Below are 27,154 nucleotides of genomic sequence, written 5' to 3'. Positions count from 1 at the left end.
TTCTCTTATGGGGCACACCTAACTGAGGGTAGCACACAGATAGTGGGGAGCTGTCTCATGTTACAAAATTTCTGGTGACCAAACTGAATGGTCAGGAACCAGTACCCAGGAATAGGGGTACTGGGGGATTCAGGGTCCCAGGGTCGGTAGGAGCCTGATGTGCAGAGTTGGCAGGATTGTGGCTGCAGATGGCACTAGAGGCATCAGTGGATTTGCAGCTTCACTGGTGTTGAAGAGGCAGTGCTATGACAAAGGAGGGGACCACTAGCTCCAAGAAACAGCCTGCCAGACCACAGGGGCCTGGATCTGTAGCCTTTGTAGCCAATGTAAAAGCTTCATCCTCAAGCAGTCAGCAGAGGCTGGTTTATGTTTGGTCTCAAAAGGCCCCTAAATCAAAGTGGCTTAAAACAATACAAATGTCCTTGTGGTTCAGTAGGGAGCTGGGATGGGGCAGGGGAATGCTTTGCCCCATATAGTGGTCACTCAGGGACCCAGGCTGATGCAGGCTCCATCTTCTCATGCTGCCCTCTCTAAATGAGACCTAGGACTCAGTCGAGGAGAGAGCATGTAGAATTGTGCACCTGCTCTTAAATGCCTCCACCAGGATGAAGCACATAACCTCTCATTTCACTGGCCAAAGCAAGTCAAACAACCATGTGTTATATCAAAGGGTGGAGGCCAGAGTGTAATCCTCTCATATGCCTGAAAGGAAGGGCAGGCTGGATCTATTGTTCTTAACTGTTACCATAGTACTACTTGGATGAGCTTGGGCCACCTTGCTGGAAAATCCCTTTTGAATGGGACAAAGATGGTACACTCATTGCAAGCTCTCTTTATAAGTTTGACACACAGCCCACCTGATGGGGCCTGGCCACAGCTACAGGTACCTCTGCCCACACAGAGCTCTTTAAGCTTTTGGGGGCCAGCCCTCTGCCATGCTGTTTTAGTCTTGTGTGGGAGAAAGAGGTGAGAAACAAACCATGCGATATTTCCCCCAACCTGTGATCCCGTGCAAGGCATTTCCTGTTCTGTTCTCTTTCAATACATCTGATTATTTCCAGGAGGAAAATTGTAGACTGGGGCCACTAGGTCTCCCGTGTCTTTCTAACACTTGTTAACCTCTCTTGGTAACAAGGAAGAAACAGATCTGTATCTTAGATCCAGGTAATTGTATTTTTTTTGTAATATTCATTTTCATAAACATCATCTATTTGAAACAAGAGATACTAGTTTTCAGTCTATTTTTTGATGTGTTTCTTTTGAAATATAGTTATTTAAATTTTCAAAAACAGACTTAGCTCACAAAAAGCTTTAAGAAAATCATAGTATTTGTTGAATGAGAGTTGGCCCAAGAATGTGAAGGTGTTAAGAAATGACTGAGGTTTGGCAGAGAGGCGTCTAATAACACCTCGTTTTTCCAGTGAGAAAACCACAGCAGAGCAGGATTTGAACTCAGGCAGTCTGGGTCCCGAGTCTGTCTTCTGGATGTTTAACCAGTACCTGCCAGCAGTGTAACCTTAAGCACAAATGATGTGAAGTATATAGGCCTCAGTTTTATCATCTGGAAAATGGGGATGATAAAATTGCTTATCTCAGAAGGTTTATGTGAAGATTAAATGGGTTCAAATATGCACAACTGTTAGAATAGCACTGATAACTTGATACTGGTTATTTCTGTTATCACTGTTTACACTATCAGTGTCCATCTCGAGTGCGCTTCTCTCCAGCTACTTTCCTTTTGCAGATCAGGCCTGGGACTGAAGCTCACTAAAAGGAGACATTTAAGTCTTGTGGTTTATTCTGTTTTTATTTATTGGAGCAAATGTTTTCCTTGAAAATTAAGTAATTGAGTTAGTGATCACCAAACTAGGCCAAACTGGGCCTGGCCTTCCCTGCAATCAGTGACTTCAAAAGCAGTTGTTGCTTAAAAACAGGCGATGTAGCTGTTGGCCCCCTCCTTACTCCCCAATTCTCTCTATTCATTTCTTTGTTCTGTGATCTATTTCACGTTCAGGTGGGAGTGGCTGACTGCCTGGCTGCAGCAGCTCCTCTCTATTAATCTGGGCTGGGGGGAAGCTAGGGCTGGAGGCAAGCGGGAGGATGAAGTACAGCAAGCTAATTGCTGTGTCAGACATGTGATGTCCCAGACCCTAGAGCAGCCCACGCAGGAGGAGAGACAGATACCGGCGCTGGTGCCGAGGAGCATGTCAATCACAAGGGGATTGACAATCCACAAGAACAGCTCACAGAGTGCCTGGCCTCCGGCATCCTCTCCTAGGACTCCAGGCTGAGATCAGACACAGTCTTTCAGGGGCTCAGGCTTCCACTGTTTTCTGCAGAAAATCATGTAATGGCTAAAGGGCCTGGACTCCTGAGTCACCAAGTGTGGGGTTGAGTTCTGGCTCATTAGCTGCACAAGTCTTAATAAATGACTGAATCTTCCTGAGTCCCTGTTTCTTCATCTGTAAAATAAAAATACTAATATCTACCTTAAAGGTTTGCTGTAGAAATAAAATGAGATCACTAATGTAAACTAGTCAGTAGAAAATAGCCTCTGACCCCATTTTATGCTGCTTTGTGTTCATGAGCGGAAGGCTATAAGAAATTGCAATAGGCTAATGAACTATTCTTTCATCCACTTTTCTCTTGGTCAAACGCTCCTGCCCAAACCAAATTACGACCTTCTTTTTTCCCCTCACAGATTGCTTTTGTTTTCCCTTTCTGAGTGCATTCTTTTTCATTTTATAATATTGGTGCCCTTAAAATGGCAGTGCTGCTATCTCCTTAAGGGAACGATAAAGAATTGACTACTAGATCAATCCTTGGTGCATTTTCTTTCCACTATTTTTAGTGCACACACAAACAGGGTTTCATCTGGTTAGCCTGTGGCCACATGTCAAACTTTTTTGTTAAACAGTAAATCCGTGGGATATGAATAAATGCTATTCATACAGAATCCAGAGTCTATGTACAAGCAAATTTGGAAAACACCCAGTCGAGCAAAGTTTTAAAAATTTACTTTAGGGCCCTTCCAAGCCTTTACTTTGCTGATGTGTAAAAGAACAGGATAGGATTCAGTGTTTCCCAAACTTATTTGCCTATAGAACCCTTTCTGCCAGGTTGGACCACTTGGAAGGGCTGGTGCCTTGAAAAGCTTCTCAAATTTTACTGTGCACGTGGATCCTAGGGGCTCTTGTTTAAATGCAGATGCAGTTTGGAAGCTCTGGGATTGGGCTGGACACTCTGCATTTGTGCCAAGCACTCATGGGATGCTGATGTTACTAATCTGAAGACCACACTTGGAGAGTCAAGACCCTAAAGGGCTATCACATGGCACAGATGTTTGGGGAAATTCTCTTTACTGGGAAACAGCAGAAGAATCTAGTCTCAAATCAAACTGTGTTTGGGGCAGTGGAAAGAACACTCACCAGGAGTTGGAACATCCAATTCTAGGTGAAACAGGAGAACTGGCCCCAGCTGGGTGAACTTGGATAGGACATTTCTCTTCTTCAGACCTCGGTTCCCTCATCTGTAAACATGAGTAGGAGATGTTGCATTAGTAATAATAACTAGCCCTATAGAGATGCTGTGAAGATTAAATGAAATTTTGTGAACCAGCACTTAGCAAAATCTCCAGCACTAAGCCAACACTGGTTAGAATGTTAAGCCACCTTCACATTGAAGCTAAAATTTTGTGTTGGAATCACACTTATGGTTGCCACAACCCTCTTAGTTTTCCACAAAATATATAGCTCAGCTGTGTTGGCCCAGACTCACCTGCCTCCTCTGCCAGCCATTGCCTAGATGGGGTTGAGCAGATGCAGGTTGTCCCATGTACTGACGGACTGTCATAGGCTGCCCAGAGCCCCGTGCTGAGAAGGATGCTCTCAGGGCTCAACGGGAAATAGCTCCTAGGCCAATTAACCATGTCTGCTATGGGTGTTGAGAGGAACAGCATATGCCATCCACTCTTGCTCCCCTGGGCCCCGCTCCCCACTTTGCTTATAATCACACAACTTTTATAAAATGATGACAGCCTCCCTCCTCATGCTCAGCCCACACTTAAAATGTCCTCTTTCTTCAGGGCACAAAGCCAACAGGTAGCCATGCAAGTAGCTATGGACCCCACTCTGCCCTGCCTTCCCTACATTTGAGTCTGGTCTGGGAGCTCAGGCCTATGTTCTAGGACCAAAAGGGGTGACTCTCCTGTAGGGAGGCTTTAAGAGGTCCCCTGAGCCTTAGGTTTTTCCTGATCTCACAGATATCTGATTGTTCCCCAACTGGCCATATCACCATTCTCTATTTTACTGGGGTTGAAAGGATCTTCAGGCCACTTCAAACATGAGTAAAGCCATCGATGCCGTGCTCAGTGACCTCAGTCTTCAACTGCTTCTGCCCTAGCCCACATTGTTCTAGCTCCAAAGGCTCCCACTTCAGTCCAGGCACCTTACCCCCCCATCCAGAGAAGTGGTGCTACATCCTGTTCCTCAGACCAGAAGCCTCTGCATCGTCATGGATGCTTTCCTTTCCCTTGCTAACTCATGCCTGGCCAATCCACATCCCGTTTGCACCAATGTGGGAAATGACAGGCGCCCACGAGGCTAACATACTTCACATCACCATTCTCAGATTCATAGAGGTGAGCCTGGTGCCTGCAAACTGCCCCCATCCCTCCTCCCTGGGACCTGATGGATTGGCTCAGGGGTCAGCCTGAACCCCAGCTGGACCATGCAGTGTCCCTTCCATGGAAGTGAGAGAGAAGGCTATACAAACTCAAGAGCTGTCATGGCCTTGCTTCCACCCCCCACCTCTCCACTCCCCACACCCCACCTTCCCCGCCCCCTAGGCACATGGGGAGGCAGAGGAAGCCAATCTGTAGATACAAAGGAGAATGCAGAAGGTGAAGGAAAGAAAGGAAAGAGGAGAGACAGACGGCCCTGGCAGTAATGCTTCTCTGCCCAGGGTTCTGTCAAACACCACTGTGCCTTAGTAAGAAAGCCCCAATCTGCTTAAATCAGCATTTGGGTATCTCCGATTTAAGCAACTACAAAAATTCTAACCACAAGTTCTCCCAATTCTACAAGAGCGATATGGCTCAATCTGAGAGTTTGTTTCCTTCTGAACTGGCCCCATCCAGGATACTACCCTTCACACTTAGATGGTTGCAGTAGTCGTCTAGTTATCTGGTTTGTCACTTTTATAACATTATTGTTTTTCTAAAATTAATACCCAGGAAATAAACATGAAACATGAATGTAATTTTCCTACTCAAAGACAGTCCAAATTCCCCATACTTATATTCTTAACTCGTTTGCTCACTATTCGAAGTTCTTGTAGATTTCAAAAGCATGCCCAATAGTCACTACTCTTAAAGTAACAAGGAAGGTGATACAGCAGATGCTGCAAACTGGCTCATTCAATGTTCATTCCAGCCCCTTCTAGTACCTTCCAATCCTGAAGAGGCTGGAAAGTAAAAGACTGCATTTCCCAGATTCCCTGCTTCTAGGGTTCTGGGTGCATTTAGTTTCCACCAATCAGTATATATATGAGGATGATATGGAACTGAGTCAGATAGAGAGAGAGAGGTAAGGAGTATGTTTCCTCTCCTGCATTCAGAGAGAAAAAGAATGATGGTTCTGGAAGTTCTCTCAGAGAAGTAAGGAAACCCTTAGTCCATATAGTCTCCCTTCTCATTGGCCCAAATTAGACCATGTAACCATAACTGCATCCATTGCTGTGGTGAGTGGATGATATTATGTCAATTAGTGTAAGCCTGAGGCAGAGGTGTCCCCGCTCCTAGAGCCAAGAGTGGGGACATTTCCCTCACCACACATGTAAGCCTTATAGAAGAGGTGAACACTGAGATATAATCCCAGAGGATGACAAATAAAAGAAAGATGTTGGAATGGGAAATACCATGACTGCTTCTTCTCAGCTATAGTCTAGGCCCCTCCAGGGCAAGAATCTAGTCCAGTAGTTCTTCCAAAATGCTTCAGTAATCGTTAATTTCTGTTTCCACTGGGCTTAAAGTGACATTGACTAACAGGTATCTGTCACTTTGTTTTCCTCTTTAGTTCAAATTGCCTCTCATCTGTGGGGGCTATGAAAAGTGGACAGGGGCGATCTATGAACGTGTCAGTTAGAACCCAAGTTTGTGAATTCCCTTTGGTTAATAAAGCATCATCTGTATTTTCTATGTTAGTGACAGTCTAGGAGTTGCTGTCTTCAGTGGAGTTAATGTTCCCAGCATATCTCATGATGCCAGCTGTGTGCCTTCACTAGAAAATAGAAGTGAATAGGCTCCAGCAGCCCCTACCCTGGGTAAGCTTATACTTTGATGAGGAAGAGAGTCATTTACCAAATAAACACATGTCATTACTTATATGCTAATTGCAAGTGCTCTGAGTGCCAGGAAGGAAAAGCATGGTCACTAGAAACACCTTATGCCTCAGTCTTTCCCTGTGAATATCGTACTTCACTTCCTTGGACCAGCCGCCCCCAACACATATCTACCTTGGGCATCATTTCTGAGGCTGCATGGCCAAGGCCATAAATCTGTGCCCTTGTTTAGCGTGGCATGTCCTCTCCCTCTAATCCAATCTTCCCTCTGTGTGTTCTCGGTGCTCGCTCATTCGGTTTGACAGCTATTTAATAAACCGATCTGCTTGCCTTTGACATGAGGCAGAAGTGGTGGGTGTTGAAGAGCTGCGAGGCCCTCGTGGACAAGGAAGCCCTTTCCCACTCAACACTCTTCCAGCTCAGTACAGATAAATTGTGGAGAACTGGAAATTAACCCAAGCTATCTTCTTTTCTTAAGAAAAAAAAATCACTGGAGACCCAAGAAGCAGAGCAAGTACCATAAGTGAAAGAGATGGCAGAAGAAATCACATTTCCTGGCTCCCAGGGCAGGGGTGAACCCAGATCAGGAGCCTGGGAGCCTTCCTTCAATCTAGCTTTTATCACTTCAAAGCAGAAGGTCTTAAAGGAATGCCCTTTATGATGGATTCTGTCTTCAAAAACATGAAAGAAAGGGCATATTTTCTTAAGCCCAGTTGCTGGAAGCCAAGCAATTTCTCCGAGGTGCTTGGGTTGCAAATCTCCGTAATCAGGATGCAGTTTAGTGTGGCAGAAAAAGCACTGGTTCCACAGTCAGCAAACCATGCTGGGATTCTGGCTGCCTCTCACAAGCTTTATGACTTTGGGTCATTTTTTCTCAGCTCTCTGACCCTCAGTTTCCTTCTTTATAAAATGGGCATGCCATTCACCTCACAGGGTGGTCATTAGGATTAGATGAGAAGGCATACGGGAACACTCATGGTACATAATAGTTGCTCAAAGAATGGTAGCTAATTTTGTTGTTTACTGATCATACTGAAAAAAAAGCAAATCTGCTACCCATTCCATCTCCAAGTAACTATGTATTCCTGTTTGTTATTGGTGTATCATATAGAATATGTTTACTTGCATTGCACTTGCATTGGTGGAGCCCATGATCTATTTCTTCTATGTTTTCAACCTTGATCTTAGGGTGCAATATCATTTCTCACATTCTAATATCTCTTTAAACAAAAAATGGAAGATGTACAAGCCAGGTCTGGGTTATTTTTGAATAGGAACTTTAGACCATTGGCTTAAGAGTATGCAATCTCCCCTGAGAGTGGATGTGTCTCTCTGGCTGGGCCAATCAGAGCAGATGTGGTTTCAAGACTAAATCTAGGTGGGTTCAACAGCTAAAACTGAGAAGAGCCAAGGGGTTTGAGTCCAAGCTGTTCTTCATGGACCAACAATGGTTCAAGGTAGAAAGTGAAGTTTGGGTGGCAAAATCCAGGAGCAATGGTTATGCCAACTACCAAGTATGACAATTCCAATTACATGTTCAGGAATTTGGAAAATGATAGTGGGTGGTTCCAGGAGCCCAGAGAGTCTGCAGCAAGCTGGACTAGGTTCAGGGCTCCAATTATTATCTGTTCCTTATACACTGTAATTCTAACAAGTAGGCCACGGTTGTTTTGGAGGCTCCTGGGCATCAATGTCAACTCCTAAGTCAAGACCTTATGTTATCTGATAATTTCTGAAATATCTATATATTATTCTTTCCTCGTTGCATGGTTATCTGAATAAGTAGCCAAAAGGAAGGACTGGAAAAACTGAGTGACTGGGAGAATTACTACCAAGTGACTGGGAAAATTGCTGCTGAATATGAATGCTGTGGCTTTGCAGAATTGTTCTTTCAAGGGACTTGGCCTATATTTCAGTCAATTGTTTCCATGTCTGAGAACAGTCAGGAGTCTTGAATTTTCACTGGGGTTGCTGTCCACAGGCCTCTGACCATTCATCCTTGACTTCTTTTGGTTGCACATATTAAGTAATGCTTTTGTTTGTTGCCCAACTCTGTCAGCCCTAGGAGCACAATATTCTGTCAACTACCTCCATCTCTCCATTGGTCTGTCCTCAAGGCCACCACTCTGCCTTTGCTGCTTATTGCAATAGTTGTGCCCACCTTGCTTCTGATGGTTAAGAGCTGCCACCTGCCCTCTACGATTCTGGGATCTGGTCATCCCCGTTGCTCTCAGGAGCTCAGTTTCATATTCACATCTCCTGTTGGAAGCCCTGGTCCATGAAGACAGTCACCATTGAGCTGCATGACAATTCTAGCACATTCTCTGGGCCCTCCTCCCAAACTTGGTCAGTTGGTAAGTTTCCTGGCCTTATGAAATATACCTATTCCAGCATACCCAATTCTTCCAGGCTTCTGATTCTTTCCTCCCTATCTGCCACGGCAGTTCTGCAGGTGCTCCTTCACTTAGTGGAGGCCATCACTTTTCTCAAGCTTCCAATAGCCATTCTAGCAACCCATTATCCCTGACTTCAGGATCCTTGCCCAGGTGTTAAATCCTAGATACTGGAGAGTTCCCCATACTAATACACTCTTCTGTATCCAACTTTATTTCCTCCTCTTTTGATCCTGCACAGGCAGGGCCCATGCACACTTCCCAGGACCCACCAGTACATACTAGCTAGATCCAAGCTTTGACACTTGTTATCGGTCTTATTGCCAGTAAGGGGGACAGTGTGAGAGGCAGTGGGATCCTGAGTGAGGACAAACATTGTTTTGTAATTATTTCACTTGTGCTTTTCGCATGATCTTCAAGCAAGGGGAGGGGTACTATTTTCTAACAAGTAACAGTGAGCCACTTACACCAAGTGGGTTCAGGGTTATTTAGGCACTCAAGATTTTCGTAGCAGATATTTCACACCCAATTATCAGGGTTTCTTTCCTTCTGAACCAGAGTTCTGGCCTTTGGGAGGGAGACTTGCTAGGCTGAGAAGTCAAACTTCTCTTAAACCCAGTTCTTATGAACTGGTGGTTAATCATCCTGAGCTGGTTATAATCTTCAAAGAATCCATGCATGCAGCAACAGCCACTTGGTGCCACAGTCTTTGTGGTTACAACTTTTCTCATTCCACTCAAGTTCACCAACTAATATGTCCCCATCCACTGATGTCCTAACCACATCCACCACCAGTACAAGTTGTAACCATCACACCACGCAGCCTGCTAAGGACTGTTCATGCTCCACATCCCACTAAAAACAGGATCTCATTGACAGCCCTGGCTGTTTATCTAGCCTTAAAATCCCATTTTAAATTCCACGTTCTAGGACCAATTGTAGTTCCATCTTCTAGAAACAAATGCTGAAGTGGAAAATTATGTGCAGAAAGTTTACTGTTATATACTCTCAACAATAAACCTGTAAATAAATGAAGAAGGCTGGATTGGAAAGAGGCAGAAGCTAATCCACAATGATGCTGCAGCTGAGGCTTTAGCTAATTCTATGAGGAGCTTTGGAGAAGGAATGGCTCTTTGTAGTGTCTTAAAGTGAGGCAAGCAGGGCAGGTCTTGGAATCTCTGCACTGGACAGTTATTTGTTATGGCCCAGCCCTGGCGAGGGAAATGTCTGGGCAAGGCAGTTCCCTGTGGCCAAGGGCAATGCTCAGTTGAAAATGCAGGTGTGGGTTATCCTAGCAGCTAGGGAATGGGCATGTCAGCCTTGAAGAGGGCAGCCAAGCAGAGCACCACAGTATCCACTTCATCATGTAACCAACATCTCACTTAAAATATAACACATTTCTGTCACCCTAGAAAGTTTCTCAGACCATTTGTCGTCAACCTCCAGCCACCCAACCTCCCACCTCCCTACCACCAAGAGAAAACCACTGTTCTGATTCCATCACAATAGGTGAGTTTTGAAAGTCCTTCAACTTTATATAAATGAAATCACAAAGAAAGTAATCTTTTGTATTTGGGATATATCTTTTTTAGATTTAATCAGACTTTTGTGAATGTCAGTTTTTGAAATTGTTAGTCATATTCCATTGTATGAATGCACCACAAATTGTTAATCTGTTTACCTGTTGATTGACATGTTAGTTATTTTCAGTTTCTTGCTAGTAAGAATAAAACTGTCATAAGCCTTCTTGAACAAATCTTTGTAGGAACAAATGTCTTCATTTCTTTCAGATAAATATCTAGGAATGAATTGGTGGCTCATAGAGAACATGTGTTCTCATTTTTGTTGTTTTATTTCAAGTCACTTTAAACAAAGTGACTTTTTAAAATAAAATTGAATGTGGCCGGGTGGGTGGCTCACGCCTGTAATCCCAGCACTTTGGGAGGCCCAAGTGGGCAGATCACGAGGTCAGGAGATCAAGACCATCCTGGCTAACACTATGAAACCCCATCTCTACTAAAAATACCAAAAAATTAGCCAGGCGCAGTGGTGGGCACCTGTAGTCCCAGCTACTCAGGAGGCTGAGGCAGGAGAATGGCGTGAACCCGGGAGATGGAGCTTGCAGTGAGCCGAGATCACGCCACTGTACTCCAGCCTGGGCAACAGAGCAAGACTCTGTCTCAAAAAAGAAAAAAAAAATTGAATGCATTATATACACTCTATATAATACACCAATAAACTATTTTATTGAGGTATAGTTGACGTGCAACAAATGGCTCATATTTAAAATGAGCATTTTCATCATCCTCTCCAAGTTCCCTGTATTCTTTGTAATCACTCCTGTCTATATCCCCATCCCCATCCCCCAAGCAACCACTGATCTGTTTTCCCTTACTATAGTTTGTATTTTCTAGAGTCTTAAATAAATGGAATCATATAACATGTACTCTTTTGGGAGGATGTTTTTCTTTTTCATTCAACATAATTTTTCCGAGATTCATTGATGTTGTTGTATGTATCAATAGTTCATTCCTTGGGAATGTGGTGTTTTTTGTTTGTTTGTTTTTTGACAGAGTTTTGCTCTTTTGCCCAGGCTGGAGTGCAGTGGCGTGATCTGGGCTCACTGCGATCTCCACCTCCCAGGTTCAAGCGATTCTCCTGCTTCAGCCTCCCAAGTAGCTGGGATTATAGGCACCCACCACGCTCGGCTAATTTTTGTATTTTTAGTAGAGACAGGGTTTCGCTATGCTGGGCAGGCTGGTCTCGAACTCCTGACCTCAGGTGATCCACCCATCTCAGCCTCCCAGGGAATGTGTATTCTTAACAGTTAAAGAACTGATCAACAGTCATCCAAAGTAATTGTCCCCTTTTGCACTCCCACCAGTAATATATGAGAGCTCAATTTGTCTACATCCAGTTGACACACTTTTGGTATCGTCAGTCTTTGTAATTACAGCCATCTTAGTGATTGTAAAGTGATAACACACTGTAGTTTCTCATTTGAATTTTCCTGATGAATAATGAAGAGTTTGCATATGTTCCTAGACAATTTGTGTGTTTGGAAAATGTCTATTCAAGTCTTTAGCTTTTTTATTGTATTGTTTGTCTTTTTATTATGATTTGTTGGTAGTTCTTAATACACAAGCATACCTCAGAGATAGTGGGTTTGGTTCCAGATCACCACAATAATGCAAATATCATAATAAAGCAAGTCACACAAATTTCTTGGTTTTCCAATGCATATAAAAGTTATGTTTACATTGTAGTCTACTAAATGTGCAACAGCATTCTCTAACAAAACAATTTACATACCTTAATTTAAAAATACTTTATTGCTAAGAAATGCTAACAATCATCTGAGGCTTCAGTTAGTTGTAATCTTTTTTATTTTTGCTTTTATTATTTTAAATTGACATGAAACAATTGTACATATTTATAGGGTATAGTGTAATATTTTAGTACATATATACAATGTATTATGATCAACCAGAGTAATTAGCTTACCAACCACCTCAAACATTCGAGTCATAATCTTTCTGCTGGTGGAGGGTCTTGCCTCAATATTGATAGCTACTGACTGATCAAGTGACTGTGGCAACTCCTAAAAATAAGAGAGTAAAGTTTGCTGCATTGATTGACTGATTTCCCGTTCCTGAAAAATTTCTCTGTAACATAAGATGCTGTTTGGTAGCACTTTACCCACAGTAGAACTTCCATCTAAACTACAGTTAATCCTTTCAAAGTCTGCCACAGCCTTACCAACTTAGTTTTGCATTTTAAATTATTTGTCGTCATTTTAACAATGTTCACAGAATCTTCATCAGGAGTGGATTCCACATCAAGAAACTACTTTCTTTGCTCATCCATAAGAAGCAACTCCTCATCTGTTCAAGTTTTATCCTGAGACTGCAGCAATTCAGTCACATTTTTAGGCGCCATTTCTTGCTCTAGTTCTCTTGCTAGTTCCACCACATCTGCAGTTCCTTCCTCCATTTAAGTCTTGATCCCCTCAAAATCATCCATGAGGGCTGGAATCAACTTCTTCTAAACTCCTGTTAATATTTGTGATGGTTAATATTAGGAGTCAACTTGATTAGACTGAAGGATGCCTAGATAGCTGGTAAGGTATTGTTTCTGGGTGTGTCTATCAGGGTGTTGACAGAGGAGACTGACATTTGAGTCAGTGGACTGTGAAAGGAAGACCCGCCCTCAATGTGGGTGGGCCCCATCCAATCAGCTGCCATTGCAGCTAGAACAAAACAGGCAGAAGGTGGGATGAGCTGGCTTGCTGAGTTCTGGCTTTCATCTTTCTCCCATGCCAGATGCCTCCTCCCATTACTCCTATCTTTGGACATCAGATTCCAGGTTCTTTGGCCTTTGGACTCTTGGATTTAAACTAGTGGTTTGCTGGGGGCTCTCAAACCTTCAGCCACAGACTGAAGGCTGCACTGTTGACTTCCCTGCTTTTGAGGCTTTTGGACTCAGATTGAGACACTATTGGCTTCTCTCTTCCCCAGCTTGCAGATGACCTATCGTGGGACTTCAGCTTGTGATCGTGTGACCCACCTCTCCTTAATAAGCTCCCTTATATATAGACATATATCCTACCAGTTCTATCCCTCTGGCGAACTCTAATACGATGTTGATATTTTGACCTCTTCCCCATGAATCACAAATATTCATGAATCACAAATATTCTTAATAGTATCTAGAATGGTCAATCTTTTCCAGAAGGTTTTCAATTTACTTTGCCAGATCCATCAGAAGAAATCACTCTCTATGGCAACTAGAGCCTTACAAAATGTATTTCTTAAATAATAAAACTTGACAGTCAAAATATCTCCTTGGTCCATGGGTTCATTAGTTGCAGATGGATGTTGTGTTAGCAGGTGTGAAAACAACCTTAAAGTCCTTGTACATCGTCATCAGAACTCTTGGGTGGCCAAGTACATTGTCAATGAGCAGTAAGATTTTGAAAGGAATCTTTTTTTCTGAACCATAGGTCTTAACAGTGGGCCTAAAATTCAATTATCTATGAACAAATGTGCTATGAACAGATGTGCTGTCATCCAGACTTTGCTATGCCATTTCTGGAGCCCAGGCACAACAGATTTAGCATCATTCTTAAGGGCTCTAGGATTTTCAGCGTGATAAACGAGCACTGGCTTGAACTTAAAATCAACAGCTGCATTAGCTTCTAAGAAGAGAGTCAGCCTGTCCTTTGCAGCTTTGAAGCCAGGCATTGACTTATCTTCTCTAGCTATGAAAGTCCTAGCTGGCATCTTCTTCTAATATAAAGCTGCTTTGTCTATATCAAGAACTTGTTGTTTAGTGTATTTACCTTCATCAATCATCTTAGCTAGATCTTCTGGATAACTTGTTACAAATTCTACATTAGTACTTGCTACTTCACCTTGCACTTTTATGTTACAGAGATGGCTTCTTTCCTTAAACCTCATGAACCAATCAACCTCTGCTAGCTTCCAACTTCTGCAGGTTCCTCACCTCTCTTGGCCTTCATAGAAGTGATGAGAGTTAGGGCCTTGCTCTGGATCAGGCTTTGGCTAAACGGAATGTTGTGGCTGGTTTGATCTGCTATCCAAATCACTCAAACGTTCTCTATGTCAACAATAAGGCTGTTTCACTTCCTTTTCATGTGTTCACTAGAGTAGCCCTTTTAATTTACTTCAATAGCTTTTCCTTTGTATTCAGAACTTGGCTAACTGTTTGGCACAAGAGGCCTATAGCTCTGAGCCTATCTTAGCTTTTGAGATGCCTTCCTCCCTAAGTTTAACCATTTCTAGCTTTTGATTGAAAGTGAGAGATGTGCAACTCTTGACTTTGAACACTTAGAGGCCATTGTAGAGTTATTAACGGACCTAATTTCAAAATTTTGTGTCTAGGGAATAGAGAGGCCAGAAGGGGGGGTGGGGAAGGAGAGAGAGAAAGAGAGAGAGAGAGAGAGAGAGAGAGAGATGGGGAAACATCTGGTTGGTGGAGAAGTCAGAACACACACAACATTTATCAATTAAGTTTGCCATCTTATTTGGGCACAGTCTGTGGCACCCCAAAGCAATTAGAATGGTAACATCAAATATCATTGATCACATAGCACCAGACACGTATAATAACAATGAAGAAGTATGAGATACTGCAGGAATTACACAAAATGAGCGCATGCTGTTGGAAGCATGGTGCCAATAGACTAGCTCAATTCAGGGTTGCCACCAACTTTCAATATGTAAAAATCACAATATCTATGAAATGGAATGGAGCAAAGTGCACTGAAACAAGGTATGCCTGTATTCTGGATGCAAGTCCTTTATTAAGCATACACATTGGGATATTCATTTCAGTCTTTGGCTTTCATTTCATGTTTTCAATGGTGTCTTTTAATGAGCAAAATCTTTTAATTTTGATGAAGTCCAATTTATTATTTTTATTCTTTTATGGTTAGTGTTTTAGTGTCCTGTCTGTGGAATCTCTGCTCATCCCCAGGTTGTGCAAGTATTCTTTATTTTCTTCCAGAAGTTTTATTGAATTAGCTTTTAAGTCAAGTCACTCTTAATGCCACATACGGCTATTCAAACATAAGAAATCTTTGGTAAACGTGACCAAGCAGTGGAGTACAGAAAATGCGAAGGAAGTGGCATTGGGCAGGGGCCTTGAGGACCACAATAGCAATGTGGTACCCAGCCCGGACAATCAAAGTCTCCCAAGTGCCAGGGAAACGTCCTCCTCTGCAGCTGTAAACTTGAAGCTTCTCTTCTCCATTAGAGCCAGGAAGGCCAGCTTTGCCTTTTAAAAAGGGGACCTGCAAATGGAATTCACACAGTGCCATGACCCTTGATGTGCAGTGTGGCAGGCTATGGCAGGCCAATTTGCTTCCACAAGCACAACGCACATTCACAGCTGAGAGCTTTCCTTTCCTGCCCTTTCACACCCGCCGCTTCCAGCAAGGCCTCAGCCTCCTCTTCCTGACAATGTTTTGATATGTTGGGCTGAGCCTCTACAAGGTCCCAAGCTCATTTTTGGCTTCTGAACACACTTCTTTGGTCTTGTTTTCAAGGAGGTCAGCTTCAATTCTCTGTGACTCTGGCTTCACTCATTCTCACTTTTCAAGATTGAATCCAGGAGGCTGGCTACTGACTCTGTAGCTCCGTGTCCTGTGGCCTCCAACCCCCTGAAGCTCTTCACTTGACTTTTATATCTAGATCCCTTTCAGGATAAGATGAGGAAAGCCTGTACCCTGGAAATTGCCAGCCCTGTCTAAACTCTATTTACAAAAAATCGGCCCAGCCCTCAGTCCTTTGCTGCCTGGGCCATGATTTGTACCTTGTGATACCTGAGTCACAGATGATTGGGTCCATGAAAGTCACATGACCAAAGATCACATGATCTGGGAGCACCAATAAGAGGCTAGACAGCAATCTTCCATTGGTCCAATGAAAAGGTAAGGTCCTCGTATGATCAAATTATTTCCCTTGAGAATTTGAACTAAAATACCTGGAAAGAATTTGCCAAAATGCAGTTGGAGGGGAGGCAACATATAGCAAGAAACAGGTTAGGTGGCTGGAAAGTGCCAAGTGTAAGTCTAAGCAATAGAGGATCAGAGACACTGAGCAAACAGAGGAAGCTGCAAGGTAGAAAGAACAGAGCACGGAGCAGATAGAGTCAGAGGTACCAGGAGAAGATGCTGGTCTTATATATGCCTCCGACCCCAGATCCCACAAGCAGCCTTCTGCCCTGTTGTGTTCCTACTTCAGCCTTCACAGCTATCAGGTATCTCTGTTTTCATCACCAAACAAGTTTGACAGAAACAGGAAGAGAAGAGGGGTGAGGCAGTGAAGAAAAACAAAATGAATCTAAGTAAAGTGAAGATGGTGGTTACTGATCACTCCCCAGCATAGACATGTTTAACATGACCTCACTCCATTTCCAGCAACACCCTTTCATTCCAACTTGCCTGTGAAGGTCAGTGAGGAGACGCCCACTAGACCTGTGAGGAAGGTAAATGCATTTTTGATGAGCTGGAAAATCTGTGTCATTGACGAGTGGCTCCTGCTTTATCCATTTTTTGGATATTTTAAAACCAAATATTTTAAGTGCTTACTTCAAGGAGTGGAGTCCGGTTGGGCAATAAGAATTCAGAGGAACTGAATTGTGGCTTTTGAAAATCGCTGTCTGGCTGCGATTATTGGACACTCTGTAGCATCTTTGCAAAATTCTGCAGTGTCAATCCTGAGAGTAAAGTGCTTTTTGTAAAAACCACATATTAAGGGAGTGACATTCTGATAAAGGCAGTGGTCACTTTATGCCCACAGAGCAACACCCACAGAAGATGGGTATTTTCTAGATTGTGCTAAAGGAATACAGATCACAGCTACATGGTTTGGATGTAGTCAGCATTCCCACTCAGTTATGTGCACGAGCCAACCACAGGGATGAAGTCAGTGAAGTTTATCACACACACACACACATACACACTCACCCTCTCCTTGAAAATAGAGGACAGATCAGAAAGGCTCAGCAACAACTAGTTCATGGGAATTAGTTATTCAGCAAAAAGCTTACCACTTACTATGGCTACCTCAGCTGACAGTAAGAAAAATCACAGCAGCAATGAGCAAGGAGTATTCTATCCTGTCTAAGATACTTCATTTCCTTAGTATAGGACTAAATGAGGAGAAAGGCTTCAAAGTTAAAGTAAAGGATGGCATTTGAAAGCACAGGTAGATAACTGAGACTCACAGAATCTTCTTCCTGGGTGTGAAAAGTATCCCATACTCAAAGAAAGTTTGAGCTGGAAGAAACTTAAGCAAACCTAGTCCAAGTCCCTTGCTTAACAGGTAAGGAAGATGAGACACAGAGACCTTTGTGCAAAAGTAGTCATTGGTTCTAAGTTTTGGGGCAGAGATTATAGATAATGGCATTCTGTATAGCACTGAACACATCAAGACAACTACTGTGATAAAAATCACAAAACATAGGTAAAGAGCACAGAGGCCCAAGTCAAGATTGAATGTCAGCTAGTGGCTCCCAGCTGAACATAATTAAAATGTTTGTTTATTGTGCTTCTGTTTGAAAGTCGATATCCCAAACTAGTTTTTGTGTGTTCAAAGTGTGTGGAACAGTCAGCAACATTTGTGTCATGGGAAATGTCTCAGCAATGTAGAATCTTGGACCCCAGCCTTGACCTGCTGTCTCACAGGCAGGTCCCCAGGTGATGTGTGCACAGGATAATTTGAGCATCCCTGTGTATTCAGTTTTTAGAGCTGCTCTAACAAATTACCACAAACTTCAGTGGCTTAAAACAACAGAAATTTATTCCTTTAGTCTGAAATGAGGGTGTCAGCTTTGTCACACTCACTCTGAAGGCTCTAGGGTAAGGGTCCCCAACCCCCAAGCCACAGACTGGTCTGTGGACTGTTAGAAACTGGGCCACACAGCAGGAGATGAGCAGCAGGTGAGGGAGCATTACTGCCCGAGGTCCGCTTCCTGTCAGATCAGCAGGGGCATTAGATTCTCACAGGAGCACCAACCCTATTGTGAACTGCACATGTGAGGAATCTAGGCTGCGTGCTCCTTATGAGAATCTAATGCCTGATGATCTGTCACTGTCTCCCATCCCCCACAGAGATGAGACTCTCTAGTTGCAGGAAAACAAGCTCAGGACTCCCACTGATTCTACATTATGGTGAGTTGTATAATTGTATAATTATTTCATTATATATCACAATTTAATAGTAGAAATAAAGTTCACAATAAATGTAATGCATTTGAATCATCCCAAAACTATCCTCCCACAACTCCTGGGTCTGTGGAAAAATTATCTTCCCTGAAACCAGTCACTGGTGCCAAAATGTTTGGGGACTACTGCTCTAAGCAACAATTCTTCCTTACCTCTTCCAGCTTCTGGTGGCTCCAGCAGTTCCTTAGTTTGGGCTGCATTTTTCCAATCTCTGTATCCATTCTCACTTGGCCTTCTCTGTGTCTCAAGTCTCCCTCTGCCTTTCTTTTATATGGACTCTTGTCATTGGATTTAAGGCCTTCCTGGATTATCCAGGATGATCTTATTTTGAGATCCTTAATCACATCTGCAAAGACCCTTTTTCCAAATTAGGGGACATGCATAGGTTCTAGGTGGACATATGTTTTGGGGAGCCACCATTGAATTCACTACGGCATTGTAGGGGTCAGTGAGGTACAGTCTCTAAGATTCAAGGGCCTGTTACAGGGAAAGAGAAAGGACTAGATGTCACATTGTGGGAGATGAAGTTCTGCTCTTAAGCTTCCCCTACTTGTTTTAACTCATTCAGCAAAGTCTTCATGGCCTTTAATTGTGGGAGAAAAAGAGTGGAGACGGAAAAGGCCAGAGAAATTCTTTTGCAGAAGCCTCCCTGGGTCCTCATTGGAAGAAGTGCACAGAAGACAGTAAATTAATTCAGCGTATCCTGAAAAGCACTGTTCTCTGGCCACGAGATTAAAACCACACAAGCATTAGAAGTTGGTCTAAAACATATCTCTTTTCTGTCAGCAAAACATTCTCCCTTGCCTTCTCTGTCTAGGGCCCCCCTCTTCCTCCCAGCCCTTGCCTCCCCACTGCTGGGTGCTCAGCCACTCCTAGCTGGGGTCAGCTTCAGCCTGGGAGCATATCCTGCAGAAGAGCCTCCTCTGGCTTCCTCCTCATCCCCACGTCTAAGGGCCCGGCCTGTCAGGCTGTCTGGACGCAGGTCTCTGTGCTAATTAGGAGCATTATCACTTTGCCAAGAACACAGACCCAAGAAAAAGCCTCTGTGAAATGTCCTGGACATCAGCGATCCCGACTGCAGGTGGCTGAACTCTGGCATCTGCCTGACAGCACGCCGCCTTGGTGCTAGCAAGACCTGAAAGCTACGGAGTTGTCCCAGTGCTGGAGAAAGGACTGCATCTCCCTTCAGAATTGCATGAACCAGTCAAAGGTTGATAAAACCCATATAACATAGGTATACATATTTTTAATTGTGGTAACATATACATAAAATAAAATTCACCATCTTAACCTTCTTTCTTCTTTCTTTCTTTCTTTCTTTCTTTCTTTCTTTCTTTCTTTCTTTCTTTCTTTCTTTCTTTCTTTCTTTCTTTCTTTCTTTCTTTCTTTCTTTCTTTCTTTCTTTCTTGAGATGGAGCTTCATTCTTCTTGCCCAGGTTGGGGTGCAATGGTGCAATCTCGGCTCACTGCAACAATCATCTCCCAGGTACAAGTGATTCTCCTGCCTCAGCCTCCCAAGTAGCTGGGATTATAGGCTCCTGCCACCACGCCCAGCTGATTTTTTTGTATTTTTAGTAGAGATGGGGTTTCGCCATGTTGGCCAGGCTGGTCTCAAACTCCTGACCTCAGGTGATCCGCTTGCCTCTGCTTCCCAAAGTTCTGGGATTACAGGCATGAGCCACTGTGCCCGGCCCCATCTTAACCATTTTTAAGTGTGCAGTGGCATGAAGTATATACCTACATTCTGTTGTGCAACCACCACCAGCATCCATTGCCAGAACTTTGTCACCTTCCCTAATGGACACGCCATACCTACTAAACATAACTTCCCATTCCCTTCTCCCCCCAGCCCCTGGCAACCGCCGTTCAGTGTTCCATCTCTATGGGTTTGACTAAGTAACTCATGTAAATGCAATCATGTAGTATTTGTCTCTTTTGTGTCTGGCTTGTTTTACTTAGCATGATGTCCTCGAGGTTTACGTTCTAGCATGTGTCAGAATTACTCTCTGTTTTTAAGGCTGAATAATACTCAGTTATATGTATGGGCCATATTTTGTTCATCCATTCATCCATTGGTGGACACTTAGATTGCTTAGGGCAAGGATTCTGTAAAATAAATATTTACTTTAAATTCTGAAGTCCCTTTAGCAGGAGGAAGGAAAAGTCTAAAAGGCCTAAAACTGAGCATTGAACAAAAACAAGCCCATCTTTGACATCCACTGAGAACAACTTGCCAAATTTGGAAAAGGAAAAAAGAAATCACCTTCCTTTTTAACTCTTGCAGAAAGGCCCGGGCTTTTCTAGAATGAAAGGAAATCTGGGCACGCTGGGAAACTCAGTAGTTTGGTTGGCTGAGTTATGCCATTTGTCCAAAGAGTTAAATGATTCTCAGAGTTAAAAGGCAATAAACTGCATTTGCCATTCAAATGAGACTGGATTATTTGGATGGAGTTTTGAGAATTTTGAAGTGTGCCTCAAGGTCTTGGTACAGTTCTATAGAGATGACGGGGTAGGGTAGGGCAGGGGTTTTCTTGAGTTACTGATTCCCTGAAGTTGGGTCCTCCGTGAAGGGACCTCTGATGCCTGGTCGTCCCAGGCACATAATTTTAAAAACACTGATTTGAGTATGAAGTGGAAAGTATACTGCCCCTACTATTGGATACCTTGAAGGTTGCTTTAAAATTATTTTCTTAATAAAGTCTTATTTACTTCATTATTTTTCTTGCTTTTGTTAAAACTATCAATATGTTTTGAAAATACTGGGTTGCTGAAATTCTCGTTGATTAGATAATGGGTGAAAGGGATGCTGTTGTGCAAAGAGAACAAGAGATGTCTTTCATTTAAGAAAAAAGAAAATTATACATTGTATTTATTTTTCCAGTGGATAGTTTCTACTGCTCAATTTTATTATTAAAAAAATATGTGGAAAGGAAGGCTCATAAATGCTAGGACAAATAGTAACTCAAGTAATGGGGATTCCCCAGGGGGCGATTGGCTGCATTCCATCTTGGTGAGAGAGAGACCTGTGGGATACCATAAGCAAGGGAGGCGTGACTTCTGAGTGGCCAGTGTGAGTGGTCAGGAGGGTATTGCGTCTCAGACTGATGGGCCCTGGGAATACTAAACCAGTGCCTTAGCATGCCCGTGAGCCTAACTACCCACAGTGGAGCACAAAGCTGGGAAATACAGCCTCCCCACCCCGTCGATCATGCTGTGCTAAATGCACAACCAGACAAACTTAGGCAGTGTAGTTTGCAGGATCCAGAACCTTCTAGGATTTAGATTCCTACAGCTCCATGTAACCTCCCTTCTTCTATTTCCTCACCTATAAAATAGATATACATATGCTTACCACCCACCCTGGTAAATGAACCCAGATTGCCAAGGGCTTGGCACTTTCTACAAACACCAAAGTACCTAATGACTCTGCCAGCTCTGCACTGAAAAGAGAAATCATTGATGTTATGAAATGATTCCTGAGGCACTTGAAGTGGCAGTCTGTCTGCAAAGATCAAAGGGCACTTGGGGCCTCCAAACAACATTATGACCATTTCAGCTGGGCCCCAATTGTCTCTTTTAAAGTGAGCTGCCTGGGACCCAGTAGTATCCAGTGGCTAACAGCACTGAAGCCAGGAGCTGAGGCTGTTAGCACCTATTTTCCGCCTTCAAAATAAACCAGAAAACTCACGTTCCAGCATGGAATTTTACATAGAGGGTGAATAGTTGGTGATCTTGCTGGTGGTCGCCTTGAGTTATCAAGTTCCAAAATAAAGGAAGCAGGACAGGAAGGTAAATATTAATCTTGGGAACCTAATCTGAAGACTGCTGATTCTTTCTTCCAAGGGGAATGGAAAGGCATTTCTACCTATGTCTGTCTCCCCAGGGTTCAGGTTTCTCAAGAAAAATAAAAACCAGAAAGAAGAGTGTCCAAGCTTCAGCGATGGAGGAATGGAACTGCTGTCCTGCAATTGTATTTACACCGTGGACTCACCGGCTACCAGTGTTTTTCTCTCTGTGACTGGTAGAGAGGCTTAAATAAGGTCCCATCATTTGTATTTGTAATTTTTACTTTGCTTATGTATTCCTTTCACAGTAACGACCCCAGTCCATTCTCACATCATTGCTACTTGCTAGAAATAATAATGATAATAATGACATTTATGGCTACCACTTATAGCCCTATTCCTGTCACCTTCCTACAGGCAGTACAAGCATCATCTTGCCAAAGTACATGAGCTAGACCCAGACTGCCTGCTCCACACTGTGGAATCTGAACCACCTTAGCAAGATTATCATGTGAGTCAACATTGGAAAAAACGTGCCAGCGTGTTTAACGGCATAATAGTCTGAGTGTTAACTCAGACTGAGTTAGTCTGATAACTGTCTGATAACTGATAATAGTCTGAGTGTTAACTCTTGGAAAACTTCAATCCACAAAGGGAGTGGCCTTTTGGATGGCATATTATAAAATAACTCCACACCAGAGTAGCCAATCTGACACTGCTGCCAGCCTCTGTCACCCACCACCAACACGCACACCATTGTGTTCTCGCCAAAGCTCATGCTTTACTCTCAAATTTCCCCTAGCAGGCTACATTCTGTATCTGCTCTTAGGGGTAATGACCAAAACAAAATTAATAGTTAAAAAACTGAAAGCAACATGGGCCAGGTGCAGTGGCTCACACCTGTAATCCCAACATTTTGGGAGGTCAAGGTGGGCGGATTGCTTGAGTCCAGGAGTTTGAGACCAGCCTGGGCAAATAGCAAAACCCTGTCTTTACAAAATATACAAAAATGTGCCAGGCATGGTGGTGCACGCCTGTAGTCCCAGCTACTTGGGAGGCTGAGGTGGGAGGATGGCATAAGCCCAGGAGTTTGAGGCTGCAGTGAGCTATAATTGCACCACTGCACTCCAGCCTGGGAGACAGAGCAAGACCTTATTTCAAACAAACAAACAAAAAAAAAGGTGTCCAAAAAAAAAGAGAGTCCGAGAAATAGGACGCTGTCTCGTGTTTTCCAGTCAAGCACCTGACCCATCTCTCTGTGTTACTCTCTGCTCTTGCCCCACATAGTTGGCAGGAAGGCTCCGTCAAAGGGTCAGTCTATGGTAGATTCTATAAACCATAGCCTGACGGGTCTGAGTGACTGGGCTTTACACTGGAATTTTCTGTGGCAGCCCCTTCGCCCCTATCACCACAGCCTTCTTGCCTGGCAGCTGCAGACAGAATATTCCCAATAGTCAAAGGCCAATAAGACTCAGTTCTCTGAGGCTCTGGGCCTGTCTTGTCTGATTGCTTTAGAGCCAACAAGGAAGGGTTTACTTGGCCGGCTAGGGAGGAATTTTTACAATTAAAAAAAAAAAAAGTTGTCAGTGACAAAGCCTTCAGAATTCTGGAGGATTCCTAAGGGTAGCTAATTGGAAAAACCATTTGCCCCTTTTAATGACTCGCTCCCTCCCCTTTCCCAGCCCCCAGCCTTATCCGAGAGCAGCCACCCTATCTGTAAATGGCGACCATGGAAAATGTACCCTGGCGACTTGGTGTGAAAGATAGGCAAGGCTCCTAAAAAATCTTCTCGGAGGCTTATCACCTTCTTCTGGCTCCACAGCGGGCTCGGGCTCTGGGGCTGGAGGAAACTGCCTGTCTGTGAGCCTAGACAGGGTCTCATCAACAACTGATAAGGCCCTCTGTGAACAAGCAGGCTCTGTGGGGCTTACTCTCCTCTCGAATGCCAGAGACATTTGTAGGAAAATCTACAGGGTCCAGCGACCTCCGAGAAGGAGGCCAGGGAAGCCTGCAGTGTCAGACGTGACGCAGGGCCGCCCTGCCCCCACCTGGGAAGGGAGGAATACCTGGAGGTCACGCCACAGGCCAGGGCACAAATGTCTGATGGCCAGCTGGACCATCCAGGCACTGACAATGCTGGTTTACCAGATGAATTAATCCCCAAATAAACTCCAATCTAGTCAGACACAAAATAATCAAAAGCTCCTATCATCAGAATTTCTACAATGACAATGGATATTAAAATGATGCCCCTCATACTACAAGATCTTGAGGCTCCTTCTAAATCAAACCAGTTACTTCAACAAAAGGCACAGCACTGGGAAGGAAGAAATCAGATTTCATACTTCAGTTCTGCCCTCTGAATATCCATGTAGCATTAGATAAATCAGTTTACCAGGAAACTGCAAATAAAAATATTTGCCCAGTCTGGATCTCATTATGTGAAAGAGATCTATAAATAAATGGTAGAATGCCGTATAAATAAAATATGCTTCTGTTAAAAAAATACAATTATTTAGACCATTTTGTGGCCAGTGCACCTATACACTCTCTTTCTTTGAAAATTGCTAATTCCATACTATGCAACCATAAAATGAGCTCATGTCCTTTGTAGGGACATTGATGAAGCTGGAAACCACCATTCTGAGCAAACTATCGCAAGGACAGAAAACCAAACACTGCATGTTCTCACTCATAGGTGGGAACTGAACAATGAGAACACTTGGACACAGAGTGGGGAACATCGCACACCAGGGCCTGTCGTGGGGTGTGGGGAGGGGGATAGCATTAGGAGATATACCTAATGTAAATGACGAGTTAATGGGTGCAACACACCAACATGGCACCTGTATACATATGTAACAAACCTGCATGTTGTGCACATGTACCCTAGAACTTAAAGTATAATAATAATAAAAATAAATAAATAAATTCAAAGAAAACTGCTAATTCCAATTTAGCATGGTGAATTCAGTGGGGAAAATGTGCACTGAGTTCCTGTGCACTGTGAGGACACGAAGAAAAGATAAGCTCTCATACAAAGAACTGTGATGTCAGGCAGAGACATGTGCCATAATACAGGTACAAACATATGCTAATGGGGAAACCTGGCAGGAAGACTGCTGAAAAAGTCTTGTGGAAAAAGTATGATCTGAGCAGATGTGAATGAAGGGATGGCTTTGACCAGGCATGAGCAAAACCACAGCACAGGGCAGGACAGTGAGGCAGGCAGTGGTCGGGTTGGGCTGCGCAGAAAGATGTAGGGAAGATAATGAAGGGTGGTAGGCAGGGACCAGGCGGATGGGCTCTGAATGCCAGGCTGAAGATCTTGGATTATATTAGGTAGCGTGGAGAGCATGAGACATAGGACAGACTGGAGGTGGGAAAACCAGCCTCAGGGAACCAGGTGGAAAGTGGCAGTGCGAGTAGACAGAGGGGATGCTCAGAAGCAGCTTGGGCTGTGAGTTAAATCTCTGATAACCCAGATAGGCACCATTCTCCTTCCTTTCTAATAAATAGGAGGTTACTCTACTCAGCATGCATTTCTTTGCCTGGGAAGTTCCTCAGCCTCATTGTCTGTCTTGGGCCACTTTACTATTTCAGGTGAAGCTGATTTCCTATTCTGGTTCTACATCAAGATATCACACTGGGAGAGAGGGGGAAATGGTTAAAGAATGTAAAAAGAAAAGGAGAGTAAAACAGGCAAATGATTTTTAAAAAATAAGATTTGTATTCCTACAGAAGGAAGTAAGTTTACTGTACAAAATTTAGAAATCATAATTAAAGTATAAGACATGAAAATCACATGTATCCAGACATATCTACTATTAATACTTTAATGGATAGCCTTCCAGTATTTTTTCTGTGTGTATATGTCATAATATATATTTCTGTGTGCATATAGTTAAAAAAATAGGTCAGCGACTGTTATAGTACTACTTATGTGATCACTGCCTGGTGCATGGCACATACTGAAACTTAACAAATATTTATTAAAGTAATTGATTACATGAATAACTGAAGACATTGTTTTATAAACTAATTTTTCACTTAATTAAATTGTATATTTGGACACCTTTCCCTTTTTAAAATAGTCTTTTAATGGCTACATGATACTCCATGTCTGCATTTACCATGCTTTAATTACCCAAGCACCATATGGTTGGGCACTTATTTTAAACAACACTGTGTTAAAAATTCTTACAGTTAAAGATGAACATTTATAATAATTTTCTTAGAAAAAAATAATAAGGGGAGATTTGCTATAGCAAAGGGTGTGCACATTTTCAAGACTTTTGATATTTGGTGCTAGCTTTTGATATTTTACCCTTGCTGATTTGCCCATTAAACACATGTATCATGCTGCTTCCCACGTGCAGTAGATGTAGACTTCTTTCTCTGACATAATAGACTGACAGATGGCAGATGTTATTTTTCCCTTCATCTTTGTCCATTTGATGGGTTATAAAAAAGTATATCATTTTAATTTTCACTTATTTGGTTACTGTGATCTTGAATTTAGTTATACTTTAGTTATACTTTGGAGAGGGGTAGATTTGTTTGCTGTCTTATTCAGTTCAAGCTGCTATAACAAATATACCATAGACTAGGTGGTTTGAACAATAGACATTTATTTCTCACAGTTCTGGGGACTGGGAAGTCCAAGATCAAGGTGCCAGCAGACCTGAAGTCTCGTGAGGACCATTTCCTGTCTGCAGGTGGCTATCTTCTTGCTGTGTCTTCATGTGGTAGAGGGCAGAGAGAGAAGAGCAAGCTCTTTCATGTCCCTTCTTACAAGAGCACTAATCCCAGATGAGGGCTCCACCCTCAGGACCTAATTACCTCTGAAAGGCCTCATGTCCAAATGCCATTACATTGGGAATTAG

Source organism: Macaca nemestrina, chromosome 4 (genome assembly GCF_043159975.1).
Source record: "Macaca nemestrina isolate mMacNem1 chromosome 4, mMacNem.hap1, whole genome shotgun sequence".
NCBI classification, from domain to species: Eukaryota; Metazoa; Chordata; class Mammalia; order Primates; family Cercopithecidae; genus Macaca; species Macaca nemestrina.
This window is presented reverse-complemented; position numbering follows the sequence as displayed.